Source organism: Mobula birostris, chromosome 6 (assembly GCF_030028105.1).
Source record: "Mobula birostris isolate sMobBir1 chromosome 6, sMobBir1.hap1, whole genome shotgun sequence".
NCBI classification, from domain to species: Eukaryota; Metazoa; Chordata; class Chondrichthyes; order Myliobatiformes; family Myliobatidae; genus Mobula; species Mobula birostris.
In genome coordinates, this window is record NC_092375.1 from 49182467 (window position 1) to 49198129 (window position 15663).

The 15663-nt window shown below is 39.9% G+C and overlaps 1 protein-coding gene across 5 annotated transcripts in view; it reads left to right on the forward strand.

The window, feature by feature from the left end:
• The window catches only part of caska (calcium/calmodulin-dependent serine protein kinase a), a 410842-nt gene that overhangs the window by 219798 nt on the left and 175381 nt on the right, over positions 1-15663 (forward strand). The gene's annotated exons all lie outside the window — the stretch shown is intronic.

Sequence of the window (15663 nt, forward strand, 5' to 3'; positions counted from 1 at the left end):
AAACAATGGCTCAGATGTGCTGGTGGCTAGCTGAATGTATCAGGAACTACCTGCTTGCTGCAGTCCACGTTCCAGACTTGCCTGTCCATTGCATAAATGCAATGTATCAGATATTTACACAGCTAATCTTGTGCTCTTCCCTTGCCCTCATCACTGACACAACAGGCACTCTATAAGTTACAAGACTAATGGGCTGAATACTCTGCATGTAGCCCCTTACGTTTACTACAGCCAGGACAACGTAATTTCTGTTCCGAAAAACAAAATTAAACTGTGATGCTGGAAATATTAAAGTAAAAACAAAATGCTAGATGTGCTTTGCAGATTAGGCAGCACCTATGAAGCAAAAATGGAATTAACATTTTGGGTTGATAACCTTTCATCATTCTTTGGACATGAGAATCTGCAGATGCTGGACTACTGCAAAGGAAGGGGGCAGAAGCTGGAATTTCTGCATCCTTTCCAGTCTTGATGAAAGGTCTCGTCCCAGAACATCAACTGTTTATTTTCCTCCACAGATGCGGCTTGACCTGCTGAGTTCCTTCAGCATTTTGTGTGTGTTACACATCATTTACTTGTTCATGTTTTATTTATCTGCTTTATTTCAAATTTTCAATTTATAACAGCCTTGTCTTAGTAAGGAAAAAAATAGCATTTTTAATAACTTTTACCTTTTTCAGCTGCTTCTTAATGCTTTATTTGTAAACAGTGAAAAGACTTACAGCTAAAACTGGAAGATTCATTTAATGCAAAATTATATCTGGTGTAGAAGGCAGCTTTGAGACCTGGGGCTGTATTAGCATGATCTGAACCAATCTTTTGATCAGTTGCACATTATGCAACATTGACCCATTAAGGAAATGGAAGTGGATGCTGCAAAGGTTGGAAATGAAACAATTACAATTCACAGGTCAAGAAATAATGCCATTTTACTTGACCTTTTAAAAGTATGGGTTATTTTTCTAATATTGTTTAGCAAGGCTCTTTGCTGTGAAAATATTCAAATAGTCTTCAAATTTGTATTACAACTTTTGATACATGCATAATTATTTATAGTAAAACATGTAATTATATAAATGTCTTTCTAAGTAGTTCTGAAGGTAGAATTGTGCTGATTTTATTTTCATCCTAAATTTCATAATCTGTATTTCATCTGATTTGTTTCATGCCAGAAAGTTTATTAACAATGATGCCAGTTTTAAAGGCAGACATTTTATGGTATACAGTTTTTATCACCATCTTGGTTTCACTGAATGTTATTACAGATGTTCACAAATCACAAATTTCTGAGTTATTTGCAGATTTAAAATTCATTTTAAAACCAAGATTAAAGCCTGTAAAGAAAACATGGGTTATCTGGCTTCCTTGCCTTGCATTTATAGGGATTAATGACTTTATTTTTTTACACACATTTGCCTCTACCTTTGCGGTAGTTTTATTCATTAACTGGCACATAAGACAGCTAAAATTATGTACAATAAGGATTCACTATCAGCCAGTTAGTTCCTGACCGGCCACAGTAATAAAGATACTGCTTTAGCCAATTGGCCTAATCTTAGCAGAAAATGCCTTATACAGTGGGCTGTGTGTGTACTTACGTGAGAAGCCTCTACTGTATCAATAATTAAAGTTAAGCACCAATAATAATAAAAAATGTACATCTTCATTTTATTAATTTAGCAACAAATATGCAAAATATTTAATGTTTTGTCTACCCTTATGCTAATATGAATATTGATGTTAAGTGCACAATACCAGTGGTTTATTATTCATATTTGTTTATGGAATTCCAATTCATATGGCTAGTAGCTGCCACGTATCGACATTGCTGAACAATAATATTCATTGTTCAACTATTGATGGATTCGGCTCTAAAAAGAGCGAGACAAAATGTAAAATTTGCATTATTTTCAGTGTAATATGGTTTAAATACACTCACGACACCTAGTGTGACAACTTTTAAAAAGTTCTTAATGTTTGTTATTTATCCAAATGCTGCTCACTTACTAGGACTGCTAGCTGCAGAAAGTAGGTATCTATTTGTTTCTCTAATTAAGGCATCTCATACTGCATAAACTGTGTGCTGTTGTGTGTGTGTGAATTCCACTGTCTCTCCTTTCACAGGTATGGTACTGAGGGGATAGCAATTAAGTTTCATCTTTCTTCATGCAGTTAGTTCTTAATATGTACACTCTGTTTCAAGATCTTCCTTGGCACATCACATTATAAGTAGGATAGATGCAAGGACAATTTTAATACTTGATCTAAAATTAAATGTAAATGTCAGAAATTTAAGTTCATTAAATGTTTGGGTGAAGATTAAACACCTCATACAATCTGCTCTTGACTGTTGAATTAAATCTTAATATTATATGGCCAATTAATATTTATTCACTAACATAATTCATACAGAGTTCAGTTTTTTAATTTGACAAATACACTAAACACCACTAAAAACGTTACAAGGTTTCACTATGTACATTTAAGAATCACACCACTCTTTAATATCTTTGTAAAAGTCATTAGGGTGGTTGCCGTTGAGAAATGAAAATGTTTCTATCTTTAGTGCTCGGTCAACATCAAGCATACCCAGGTCAAGCACAGCAAATTCAAATGTAAAAATACTTCATAGTGCTTTCTATGCAAGGGTAAAATCAATCTCCAAAGATTCCTTTTTTCATTTTCAGCTAAGGTTTAAGATTTGATTTTGCAGCCACTTGGAGTTAAATTACTTGATTTTTAAAAGAATCTTTACCCCCATCAGTATTAAGAGGGTTTTAATGGCATGATTTGGAGTCAGCTGTTAGAAACAAAAGTTGTATGTTCATGAATTATTTTGGCAGTAAAAAATATTTAATAAACCTAATTGGCTAAATTGAGAAAAGCAGGAAATCCTGGAAACAGTATTTGTGGAAAACCAGTGTCATGAAGATGATTATGCTGTTCATAAAGCCATTGGGTTGATAAGTTAATGAGGGAAGTTAGGAGGAGGAAAGCACAGAAACATGTGAGAACTGCAATGCAGATTGGGGCTATTTCTGAGACCTAAGGCCTGATATCAAAAGGAATGTTAGAAATGCCCACCAGATCAGGCACTAACTGTAGGATGAGAAAAAAACTGAAGAATAACTATACAGTAGAACTAACTAGTTCTGATGCAAACAGGACTTCATACATTCAGACATGAAGTCCTGAAATTTATAATGATTTTATGTTGGAGTCAGTGCCTTAAATGCTAGTTTACTAGTGGCAATTACAAGCAGTTATTGAAGTACTTGGTTTCCTGCAAGCAATTTAGTCCATAAACAGGATGTGTATTTCTTCTGATCTGATAAAATATACCACAGTTTTTTTTGTTTTGTTGATTGAATGTCCTGCAGTAAAAAGGAAGTCAGTTGTCAAACTGAGTTTTGTAAATCTGCCAAGAAATAACTAATTCAGACATTCATTAGTCATTAAATACTGAGGTAGTTCAACACTGGAAGAAAATACTTTCTATTATAAGCAATTCTTATGATTTCAGTCTGAGGGTGTCAAGTAAAAATCAGAAAATGAGTAACAACTTCCATTTGAATAGTGTTCATAATGGTCCTGGGTCATAGAGAAGTAATCAAACAAAGATGAACATTTGAAATGAGGAAGTAGCTGTCACAACAGTGAACAATATCTGGACTTTAGCAAAGAAGGTTGAAGAGAACATTCCAGAACTTGGGAGCTGGAAAACAGATTCATGTCACCAGTACTGGTGGTAAGTAAGTGCACAAAAGATGGAGCAAAAGAGTTTTCCCTTTCTCCCATGATCTACTCTCCTTTCCTATCAGATTCCTTTCTCCAGACCTTTACCACCCACCTGGCTTCACCTATTCCATTCTAGCTTTATCTTCCCCTCCCCTCTTTATTCTGGTGTTTTCCTTTCCACTCCTGATGAGCATCTCAGCCAGAAATGTCAACTGTTTATTCATTTCCACAAACATGGTTTGCACCCATGCTGAACTCGTCAGTTCTATCAACTTTACCTCCGACTTCCATCCTGCCCTTAAATTCACTTGGTCCATTTCTGGCACCTCTCTTCCCTTTCTCAACCTCTGTCTCCGTATCTGGAGACAAACTTTCTACTGGCTTCTTTTATAAACACACCAATTCTCACCCTGTCTCCTGTAAAAATGCTATTCCCTTTTCTCAGTTCCTTTATCTCCACCTCATCTGTTCCCAGGATGAGGCTTTCCTTTCAGGACATCAGAGATATCCTTCAACTTAAAAGAACAGGGTTTCCCTTCCTCCACCATTGATGCTGCCCTCACCTTCATCTCCTCCATTTCCAGGGCATCTACAATCACTCCCATCTTCCCTCCGCCTTAACAGGGATAAAGTTCCGCTTGTCCTCACTTATCACCCTGTTAGCCTCCGCATCCAACACATCATTACCCACAACTTCTACCAGCTTCAATGATATCCTACCACCAAGCACATCTTTACCCCCCTCCCCCCCAACCCCAAGACTTCACTTTCCCCAGAGTTTGCTCCCTCCATGATTCTCTTGTCCATTCATCCCTTCCCACTAATCTCCCTCCTGGTACTTGAACCTTGCAAAAAACAGAAGTCCTACACCAGCCAATGCACTTCCTCCCTCATCTCTATTCAGGGCTGCAAACTGTCTTTCCGGATGAGGCAGCATTTCACCTGCGAATTTGTTGCCCTCATCTATTGCAGCCAGTGCACCTGATGCGCTTCTCTACATTGGTCAGACCCAACATAAGTCGAGGGACCATTTTGTCAAGCACCTCCACTCCATCTGTCAAAAGCAGAATATCATGGTGGCCAGGCAGCATCTCTAGGAAGAGGTACAATCGACGTTTCAGGCCGAGACCCTTCGTAAGGACCAGCAGCTTTGATGTGTGTTGCTTGAATTTCCAGCATCTGCAGAATTCCTGTTGTATTTCATGGTGGCCATCCACTTTAATTCCTAACTGCATTCTATTTTGACATGTTGGTCCATGGCCTCCTCTTCTGCCACATTGAGGCCACTCTCAGGGTGGAGGAGGAACACCTCATGTGCCATCTTGGTAGCCTTCAACCTGATAGCATGAACATCAGTTTCTCCTGCCAGTAACCTTCTATTTCTTTTTCTTTTCCCCTCTCATTTCCATCTTTTATTCCCCACTCTGAGCTCTTAACTCTTCTCCTCACCTGCCTATAACCTCTTCCTGGTGCCCCTCCTTCTTCCCTTTCTCCCATGTTCTACTCTCCTCTCTTATCAGATTCCTCCTTCTCCAGCCCTTTACCTTTCTTACCTCGGTTTCACCTATCACATTCTAGCTTGTCCTTTCCCTCCCCCCACTTATTTATTCTAACATCTTGCCCCACCCTTTTCAGTGTTGATGAAGGGTTTCAACCAAAATGGCGACTGTTAATTCATTTCTATAGATGCTGTCCGACCTGCTGAGTTCCTCCAGCATTTTGTGTGTGTTGCAACAGAGTTTTTAGTAAATTTTAAAGCTGTGTTAATGGGATTAGTTTGGATTGGTACAATATGATTCACTAATGTTCTGTAACTGTTAAATATTGCTCAGGGTTATAGAAACAATGCCTTTATTCATCTGCATCCAGCTGAGATCAGACAATGCCTCTGCCTAAAGTCTCACCCATATGTGCAGCATCACCTTTTCCTTAGTGAAGTGTTAGATAGCACAGCTCTTTTATACTACAAATTTCTGTTATGAGGCGAGCATATAAAAAGGAATTGTAGACAGATTGTTGTAGATTCGGGGAATAGCATGGGTATGGAAGTATTTAAATGTAAGCATTTTATTTCCTTTAACTTGAGACACTAAGCATCAGAGATCAATGTAAGTCAACATACTTGGTTTAAAAAGTGAGCAGCATATGAAGCCACATAGAACAAGGCAAGAATGTTTAGAATGAATGAACTAAGCTTATGAGAAGTTGGCAATAGTTGGAATGATAAAGAATGAGCATTTTGTGAAAGAGAGATTGTTAAATAATGTCGCACACTGAGGATGAATGCAGTCTTTTTATAAAAATTGGATAAAAAGGTCAGCTTGCAGTCAGAAGACACCAACATTTCAAGCAGTCTGAGCATGAGGATATATGGAAAATATGATTGAAATGATTATAGTGCACTTTTTAATAATAGACCAGAGACTGAAGACTTTAGTCTTTCAGGAATTTTATTCATGTATTTTGAAGGATGGAAGTTGAGCAAGAAGCCTCTCAACACAAACATTCAATAAATTTAGAGAATTTGGTGGAAACCAGCAGAGCTGAATCATAGATGAACACATGGAAAGTGATCCCAAGTGTGTGTGGAATATTGTCTAGGGTATCATATTACTGAAGGAATATCAGACTGCCAAAATTTGAAGATTGAGTTATGGTGGGTGTCTTTGAATGAATCCATGCTGCTGCAGATTTGTGGATAGGTATTCAGAGAGCCCAAGGGAGTAAAATACAATCAGTTGAAATAACAATCAGATCATAAGAGACTCTGCAGAAATCTAGAGCAATATACACACATTGCTGGAAGAACTCAGCAAGTTATCATCTATGGAAATAGATAAACAGTCATTGTTTATGTAGGCTGAGACCTTTCATCAGATGGAAAGGAAGGAGTAAGATGTCAGAATAAAAAGGTGGAGAGAAGGGAAGGAATGTGATCAGTGCAGCTATGTTGGTTGGAAATATAAAGGGCTGGAGAAGAAGAAATTTGATGGGAAAGGAGAGTGGACCAAGGGAAAAAGGGATGAAGGAGAGGCACCAGAAGGATGTGATAAGCAGGTGAGGAGAAGTAAAGAGGCCAGAGTGGGAAATAGTAGAAGAGGAAAGGGAGAGGGGGAAAGGAAAAAAATACTGGAAGGAGAAATTGATGTTATGCCATCAGGTTGGTGCTAGACAGAATATGGGGTGTTGTTCCTCCACTCTGAGAGTGGTTTATCATGGCAGAAGAGGAGGCTGTGGATCAACATGTAGGAGAGGAAATGGGGATAGGAATTTAAATAGTTGGCTACCGGGTAATTTTACTTTTTGCAGACGGAGTGGAGGTGCTCAACAAAGCACTCCCTCAATTTATGTCAGGTCTTATGTATAACTATGTGAAAACTAACAATCATTGTTCCCAAATTCCTCTGCCCATGCAACTCTGATCACCTGGTCAGGCTGATCTCCAAGGTCTAGTATGGCCCTTTCCTTGATTGGATTATCCACATAATCTGTCAAGCAACCCTCCTGGATGTACTCAACAAATTCTGCTCCATCTCAGCCTCTGACAGTCAGGAAATCTGAGTAAATAACGGCAAAGTAACCGTCCTTTTGCTTTTACACCTTTCCATAATCTGTTTGCATATTTGTAGTACAACCCCATAATACTGATTGTCCCTTTTCTTATTCCTGAGCTCTACCCATATTGCCTCTCTGCATGAGCTCTCCGGGATGTTCTGAGTGCTGCTGTGGCATTCTCCCTGTTTAATTATGCTACCCCCCCCCCCACACCTCTTTTTCCATTGGTCTGAAATGTCTGAACCCTGGAAGCTGCAGTGCCAGTCCTGCATTTTTGTCAACTGATTTTTTTTTTAAATGGCTACAACATCGTAGTTCCATGCACTAATCCAGGCTCTAAATACATTGCTTTACTCCTTGATTTGAAATACATACACTTCCTCCCATCAGCCCATATTCATTTATGGACTCTGCCTGTCCTTCCTGATTGTCTAACCTCTATCTTCAAGGCTTGCTGACCTCCTGCTCTCTTTATCCATGTTCCTGAAGACCTCCTTCCTTGCACCAACTCCTTAGCTAAATGTTTAGCAGTACTGCCTCCCTATTTCTTGTCTCACTAACATGTGACATAAGGACCAAACCCAAATTGAGAACCTATTTCTCAATTCTCTTTGCAGGACCTTGATTATCTTTTTCCTTATGTTGTTCATTCCACAGCCTCTGGCTGCTCACCCTTCCCTTTCAGTATGCCCCATGCCTGCTTAGAGACATAGAAATATAGAAACATAGAAAATCGGTGCAGGAGTAGGCCATTCAGCCCTTCGAGCCTGCACCGCCATTCAGTATGATCATAGCTGATCATCCAACTCAGAACCCTGAACCAGCCTTCCCTCCATACCCCCTGATCCCTTTAGCCACAAGGGCCATATCTAATTCCCTCTTAAATATAGCCAATGAACTGGCCTCAACTGTTTCCTGTGGCAGAGAATTCTACAGATTCACCACTCTTACTTGAGACATGCTTGACCACAGCACCAGGGAGGCAATGCACTAGCCTGGAGTCTCATGCACAGCCTCAGAAATGTGCATCTGTGCCCCTGAGTGCAGAGTCCTTTGTCACTTGCTCAGTGAGACTTTGCCCTTCCCTACCTTGCAGCAAAGCTAGTTGTGGTGCCACTGATCTGGCTTCAGCTGTTCCTCCTGAAAAGCCATCTCCCCTAACAATATCCTTTTTACTGAACAATCGGTGTGACCATATCCTGAAACTCCTTTCTATAAATCTCTGCCTTCTGTGTACTCATCTAGTGCAATTGCTGCTCTAACCACTACATGCACAGATCGAAGCTGCAGTTGGACATACTTCCTGCAAACATAGTCAACAAGGTTTTGTAAACTTTCCCTGGTCTCTCTCATTTCACAGGAGGAACATATCACTCCACTGATTGGTATCACTGCCTCTCTTAACAATTAGTGGAACAAAGTAAAGGAATTGAAAGAATCTTGCATTATCTTATTGTTACTTCCTTCCTCACTAAAGTCTGGTGTTCATCAAAACCCAACTTCAACCTCACAGTAACACTTGGCTGCTATCCCCAAAATGGCTGTTTTACGATATCTTGTCTCTATTTTATTTATTCCTAGACCTCACAGTGAGCAATTAACAGCTTCTCACCTGACCCATTAGTTTTTAAGCTTCTCCTCACCCCTCCCTTTTATCTGAAGGCATAAATATTTATGTTTCTGCCATTTTCTTATTTCCCATTAGTAATTCCTCTGTCTCATTATCAGCTGTTTTCCTCCTTTTTTAATACTGGTGAATACTCTGACACTTTGTTTTTGTAATTCTTGCTAGTATACTCTTACAACACACATCAAAGTTGCTGGTGAACGCAGCAGGCCAGGCAGCATCTGTAGGAAGAGGTGCAGTCGACGTTTCAGGCCGAGACCCTTCGATGTGTGTTGCTTGAATTTCCAGCATCTGCAGAATTCCTGTAGTATACTCTTAACCTATTTTCCCTTTTTTTGTTATCTTTACCTGATTTCTAACATTTTCCCAACCACCTGAATACCACCATGTATGCAACATTGTATACCTCTTCTTATATGATGCCACCTTAAATATTATTCATTAGCCTGGAGTAGGCCATCCTTCACTTATGATATTCCTCAATGGAACGTGTCTTCATTGAGAATTATTAAGTATCTATTCAACAGTGAAATATCTATTCAAGACTGTTTATTTTATCTTTTAAGCTATTTTCCACTTAGGTTTCAATAAAATAGATTTCTTTCATACTCTCAGACAATAAGATTCTATTGTACTATGATCATTCTTCCTCAGTTTACCTTGATGATGAGATCATAATTCATCAAGTTTTATTATAACTAGCCAGAGCTAAAATTGGTAGCTCTGGTAGGTTCCACAATACATTGTTCTCAGAAAATATTGCAAATACACAGTTCAAACTTGCCCAAAGATTTTTTTATTATCACCAACGAAGTTGTTTCTACCACGTTTCTTAATTTCAAAAATATTATCCATGTAAGCCAGTTAGAAGAGTGGGCTGAAAGATGGCAGATGGGGTTTAATGCTGATAAGTGTGAAGTGCTACATTTTGGTAGGACTAATCAAAATAGGACATACATGGTAAATGGTAGGGCATTGAAGAATGCAGTAGAACAGAGGGATCTAGGAATAATGGTGCATAGTTCCCTGAAGGTGGAATCTCATGTGGATAGGGTGGTGAAGAAAGCTTTTGGTATGCTGGCCTTTATAAATCAGAGCATTGAGTATAGGAGTTGGGATGTAATGTTGAAATTGTACAAGGCATTGGTAAGGCCAAATTTGAAGTATTGCGTGCAGTTCTGGTCACCAATTTATAGGAAAGATGTCAACAAAATAGAGAGAGTGCAGAGAATATTTACTAGAATGTTACCTGGGTTTCATCACCTAAGTTACAGAGAAAGGTTGAACAAGTTAGGTCTTTATTCTTTGGAGCTTAGAAGGTTGAGGGGGGACTTGATAGAGGTATTTAAAATAGCTCTGAGGGGGATAGATAGAGTTGACGTGGATAGGCTTTTTCCATTGAGAGTGGGGGAGATTCAAACAAGAGGATGTGAATGGAGAGTTAAAGGGCAAAAGTTTAGGGGTAACATGAGGGGGAACTTCTTTACTCAGAGAGTGGTAGCTGTGTGGAACGAACTTCCAGCAGAAGTGGTTGAGGCAGGTTCGATGTTGTCATTTAAAGTTAAATGGGATAGCTATATGGACAGGAAAGGAATGGAGGGTTATGGGCTGAGTGCAGGTTGGTGGGACTAGGTGAGAGTAAGAGTTCGGCACGGACTAGAAGGGCCGAGGTGGCCTGTTTCCGTGCTGTAATTGTTATATGGTTATATATTGTCACAATGTTTTATCCAGTGTTTTAAACACATGTCTTTAGTTATTAATCATCCTGCATCTTCTAACAGGTTCTCCTTATTTATTCTGTCAAAGCTCTTACTGGTTTTGAACGTGTTTCAGTTCTTCTTTTCACCTTTCCTACCCCAAGGGGAAACATCCCAGCTTCTCAAATTTCAGCATATAATTCCTCATTTATTTCAAATCACTTCCACACTGGCCTGCTGTCAGGGATCAACACCATGGTTAACTTACATTCGTACTTGGCTCATCCCAATGCCTTGCTGGCTTGAAGCCTTCATGATCATAGAGTCATGGAATTGTACAGCACAGAATTAGGCCATTCGCCCAACTGGTGCACTCTGGCGCTGAGGCCTCAGCCATGCTGGTCCCATTTGCCAGCGTTTGGCCCATAACCTTCAAAACTTTCCCAATCCATGTAACTTTGCAAATGTTTTTTTTAAGTGATTGTAGCTGCTCATTCCACATAGAGACCATCTTTCATTGGCAATCAACACTGGTGCACCTCAAGGATATGTGCTTAGCCCACTGTTCTACTCTCTCTACACCCACAATTGAGATGGCAAAGCTCAAATGCCATCTATAAATTTGCTGACAACGTAAATATTGTTGGCAGGATTTCCAATGGTGACAAAGAGGTGTACAGAAGTGAAATAGATTGGCTGGTTGAGTGGTGTCACAGCAACAACCTTGCCCTCATTATCAGTGAAACCAAGGAACTGTTTGTGGTCTTCAAGAAGGGAAAGTTAAGGAACACACATCAGTCTTCACTGAGGGATCAGAAGAAGAAAGAGTGCACAGTTTAAAGTTCCTGAGGGTTAACATCTCTGAGGATCTATCTTGAGCCCAGTATATTGACACACATACAAAGAAAGCATGACGATTGCTATATTTCACTCGGAGTTTGAAAACTGGTATGTCACCAAAGACGCGTACAAATTTCATACAGATGTACTGTGGAGACTATTCTAACTGGTTGTATCCTTGTCTGGTATGGAGGAGCCACTGTAAAACATCAGCAAAAGTTGTAAACTCAGCCAGCTCCATCATGGACACTAACCTCAAAAAGGTATCATCCACCATTAAGGACCCCCATCACCCAGGACATGTCTTTTTCTGATTGCCACCATCAAGAAGGTGGTACAGGAGCTTGAAGAGAGACATTCAATGTTTTAGGAATAGCTTCTTCCCCTCCACCATCAGATTTCTGAATAGACAATAAACCCATGAACACTACCCCAGCAACACACATCAAAGTTGCTGGTGAACGCAGCAGGCCAGGCGGCATCTCTAGGAAGAGGTACAGTCGATGTTTCAGGCCGAGACCCAAACATCGACTGTACCTCTTCCTAGAGAGGCTGCCTGGCCTGCTGCGTTCACCAGCAACTTTGATGTGTGTTGATTGAATTTCCAGCATCTGCAGAATTCCTCTTGCTTGCGTTTTTAAAAACACTACCCCAGTATTTTCCCTCACTTTTTACATAACTTATTTAATTTAAATTTCTTTTTTTATATACTTGTATACCAAGTATAAACTTTTTATACCAAGTTCCTATTAATTCTTCACCCTCTCGTCTTAAACCCATACCCTGTAATTCTTGATTCTGCAATCCTGGGAAAAAGATGAGATGCATTCACCCTATCTATGCTCCTCAGTCTCCTATGCTGTAAGGTTAAGTCCTAGCCAGTCCAACCTCTCCCAATTACTCTCTCCCTCAAGTTTTAGCAACATCATTGTAAATTTTTTTCTGTGCTCTGTCCAGTTTAATATCATTTTTCCTACAGCAGGGCGATCAAAATTGAACATGATATTCCCAAGTACACCTTACCACCATCCTGTACAATGGCACAATGATCTCCCAGCTTTTATACTCGGTGCCCTGATGTATGAAGGCAAGCATGCCAAAAGCCTGTACCACTCTGTCTACCTGTGATTACACTTTCAGTGAACAATGTACAGTACTTGTATTCCAAGATCCCCCTATCCTACAACACTCATCAAAGCCCTGCAATTCACTGTGAAAGTCCTAACTGGATTTTGCTTTCCAAAATATAACACCTTGCACTTCCAGTGCCCTGAAAAAGTCTTCAACCCCCACAGCTATTTTCACATTTTACTCATATTTTTAAGTAAAAAATATATTGCAGTAGGAATTTTTGAGCTTATCTACAAAACATTCCAAAAAGATAAGTTCCAAAATGTATCAACAATTTACTAAAAATTAAAAACCAAATTTGCGAGGCTGATAAAGTATTCTTCCCCTTTGTAATTGCTACACTAACTTTCCTCAGGTACAATACTACATGTTATCCTACCAATTAGCCCAATTTGTTGATGTAGAAAATTGGAGGATCACCTAACTAAATACCCCCTCTCTCAGGTTAGGTCCAACAGTATGGTAGATTTTCAACAGACCAAACCAAAATGAAGACAAAAAAAAGCACAAGTCAGGGAAATGATAATAGGGAAGCACAAATCTGCAGAAGGGTACAAGACCATCTCAAAGGCACTGAACATACCTCAGAACTCAGGGCAGTCCATCGTGCAAAAGTAGATAAAGATATGAAACAACAGTCGCACAGCCTGGGCCAGGCCACCTCTCTGAACTTAGTAGCTGGAGAAGAATGGTACTTGTAAGAGAGGCTATTGTGACACCAATGGTCACTCGGAGCTACAGAAGTCAGTGCCTGTAACTGGAGATGAAGTTCATAGTTTCACAATCTCTAAGGCCTTGCACAAAAAGGATATGTTTGGAAGAGTGGCAAAGAAGAAGCCCTGGCTTTAAAAATTCATATCCTTGCCCATAAAGACTTCGCAAAGCATCACTTGGAAGATACCGTAAAGATGTGGAAGAAGGTCTTGTGGTTGGATGAGACTAAAGTGGAACTTTATGACGTCAACACTAAGCAATACATGTGGCATAAATCTAATACTGATCACACAACCCCATTTACATCGGTGGTGCACAAGTGGAACAGGTCAAAAGCTTTAAGTTCCTCGGGGTCAATACCACAAATGACCTGACTTGGTCCAACCAAGCAGAGTTCACTGCCAAGAAGGCCCACCAGCGCCTTTACTTCCTGAGGAAGCTAGGGAAATTTGGCCTGTCCCCTAAAACACTCACTGATTTTTATAGGTGCACCGTAGAAAGCATTCTTCTGGGGTGCATCACAACTTGGTATGGAAGTTGTCCTGTCCAAGACCGGAAGAAGCTGCAGAAGATCGTGAACACAGCCCAGCACGTCACACAAACCAATCTTCCATCCTTGGACTCACTTTACACTGCATGCTGTCAGAGCAGTGCTGCCAGGATAATCAAGGACACGACCCACCCAGCCAACACACTTTTCGTCCCTCTTCCCTCCAGAAGAAGGCTCAGGAGCTTGAAGACTCGTACGGCCAGATTTGGGAGCAGCTTCTTTCCAACTGTGATAAGACTGCTGAATGAATCCTGACCCGGATCTGGGCTATACCCTCCAAATATCCAGACCCGCCTCTCGGTTTTTTTGCACTTCCCCTTTTCTATTTTCTATTTATAATTCAAATTTTTAATATTTATTATCGATTTGTACTCCAGGGAGCATGAAGAGCAGAATCAAATATCGCTGTGATGATTGTACGCTCTAGTATCAATTGTTTGGTGACAATAAAGTATAAAGTATACTGTGCATCAGCTAGATAACACCATCCCTTGTGTAAAGTATGATGAAGGTATGATGAGATGCTTTTTAGCAGCAGGGACTGGAAATCTGGTCAGGATTGAATGGAAAATGAATGCTGCTAAATACAGAGAGCTCCTAAATAAAATCCTACTAACCTCTAGAAGCTTAAGCTGTGGAGGAAGTTCATCTTTCAGTAGGACAATGACCCAAAGTGCACTGCCAGAACAACTATGCAGTACCTTCAGATGAAGAAATTTATTGTCCTTGAGTGGTCCAGTCAAAGTACTGTCCTTAACCCGATCAAACATCTCTGGCAAGACCTCAAGATTGCTGTCCACTGCCATTCCCCACCTAACCTGGCACAGCTTGAGCAATGGGCAAATTTTGTTCCATCACGTTGTGCAAAGCTAATAGAGACTTAGCCGAAAAGACTATTGGCTGTAATAGCAACAAGAGATCGTTCAACTAAGTACTGATCAAGCGGGGATGAATACCTTTGAACTGCTGACATCTCAGTTTTTTAACTTTTAGTTTCTCAGGCATTGTGTTTTGGGCTCAACTGTGGGAGAAAGGGCATGTGATTCACAAATAAAAATTCTTAGCTAAATTGATCACTATCTCTGGTTGTAATACTCAATTATGTGAACAAAGGGTTGGGGGCTGAATACTTTTACAAGGCATTGTATCTGAGATCAATTCCATTTGCCATTTCTTGGCCCACTTGGCTGATCAAGATCTTCATGTATTTTTTGATAGCCTTCATTGTCTGTTGTACCATCTATTTTAGTGTCAACTGTAAATTTACTAACCATGCGTTGTACAATTTTATGTAAATTGTTGATGTAGATGACAAAAAAAACAATGGGCTCAGCACTAATTCTGAGGCACAGGTCTCCAGCTTTCTACCATCACTCTCTACTTCTCTACCATTGTCAATTGTGTATTCTGTTTTCCAGTTCTCCCTGCATTCTATGCAATCTAACCTTCCAGAGCAACCTACCATGTGGAACCTTATCAAAGGCCTCATTGAAATCTACAAACCATGTCTTCCCTCCTCCCTAATCAACTTTTATTCACATCAAAAATATTTGTTTGTCAGACATGATCTCTTGCACACAAAGCTATGCAGACTACCCCTAATTAGCCAGTCTTTACAGATGTACACACATCTCAGAATCTTCTCCAGTAACTTACCTACACAAATGTTAGACTTACTGGTCTATAATTCACATATTTTTCTTTACACCTTTCTTAAGTAAAAGCACAGTGTTCACTCTCTGCAGTTTTCTGGCACTTCACCAATGGTTAACAATGATGCAAATATCTCAACTAGGTCTCCACCGTGTTTT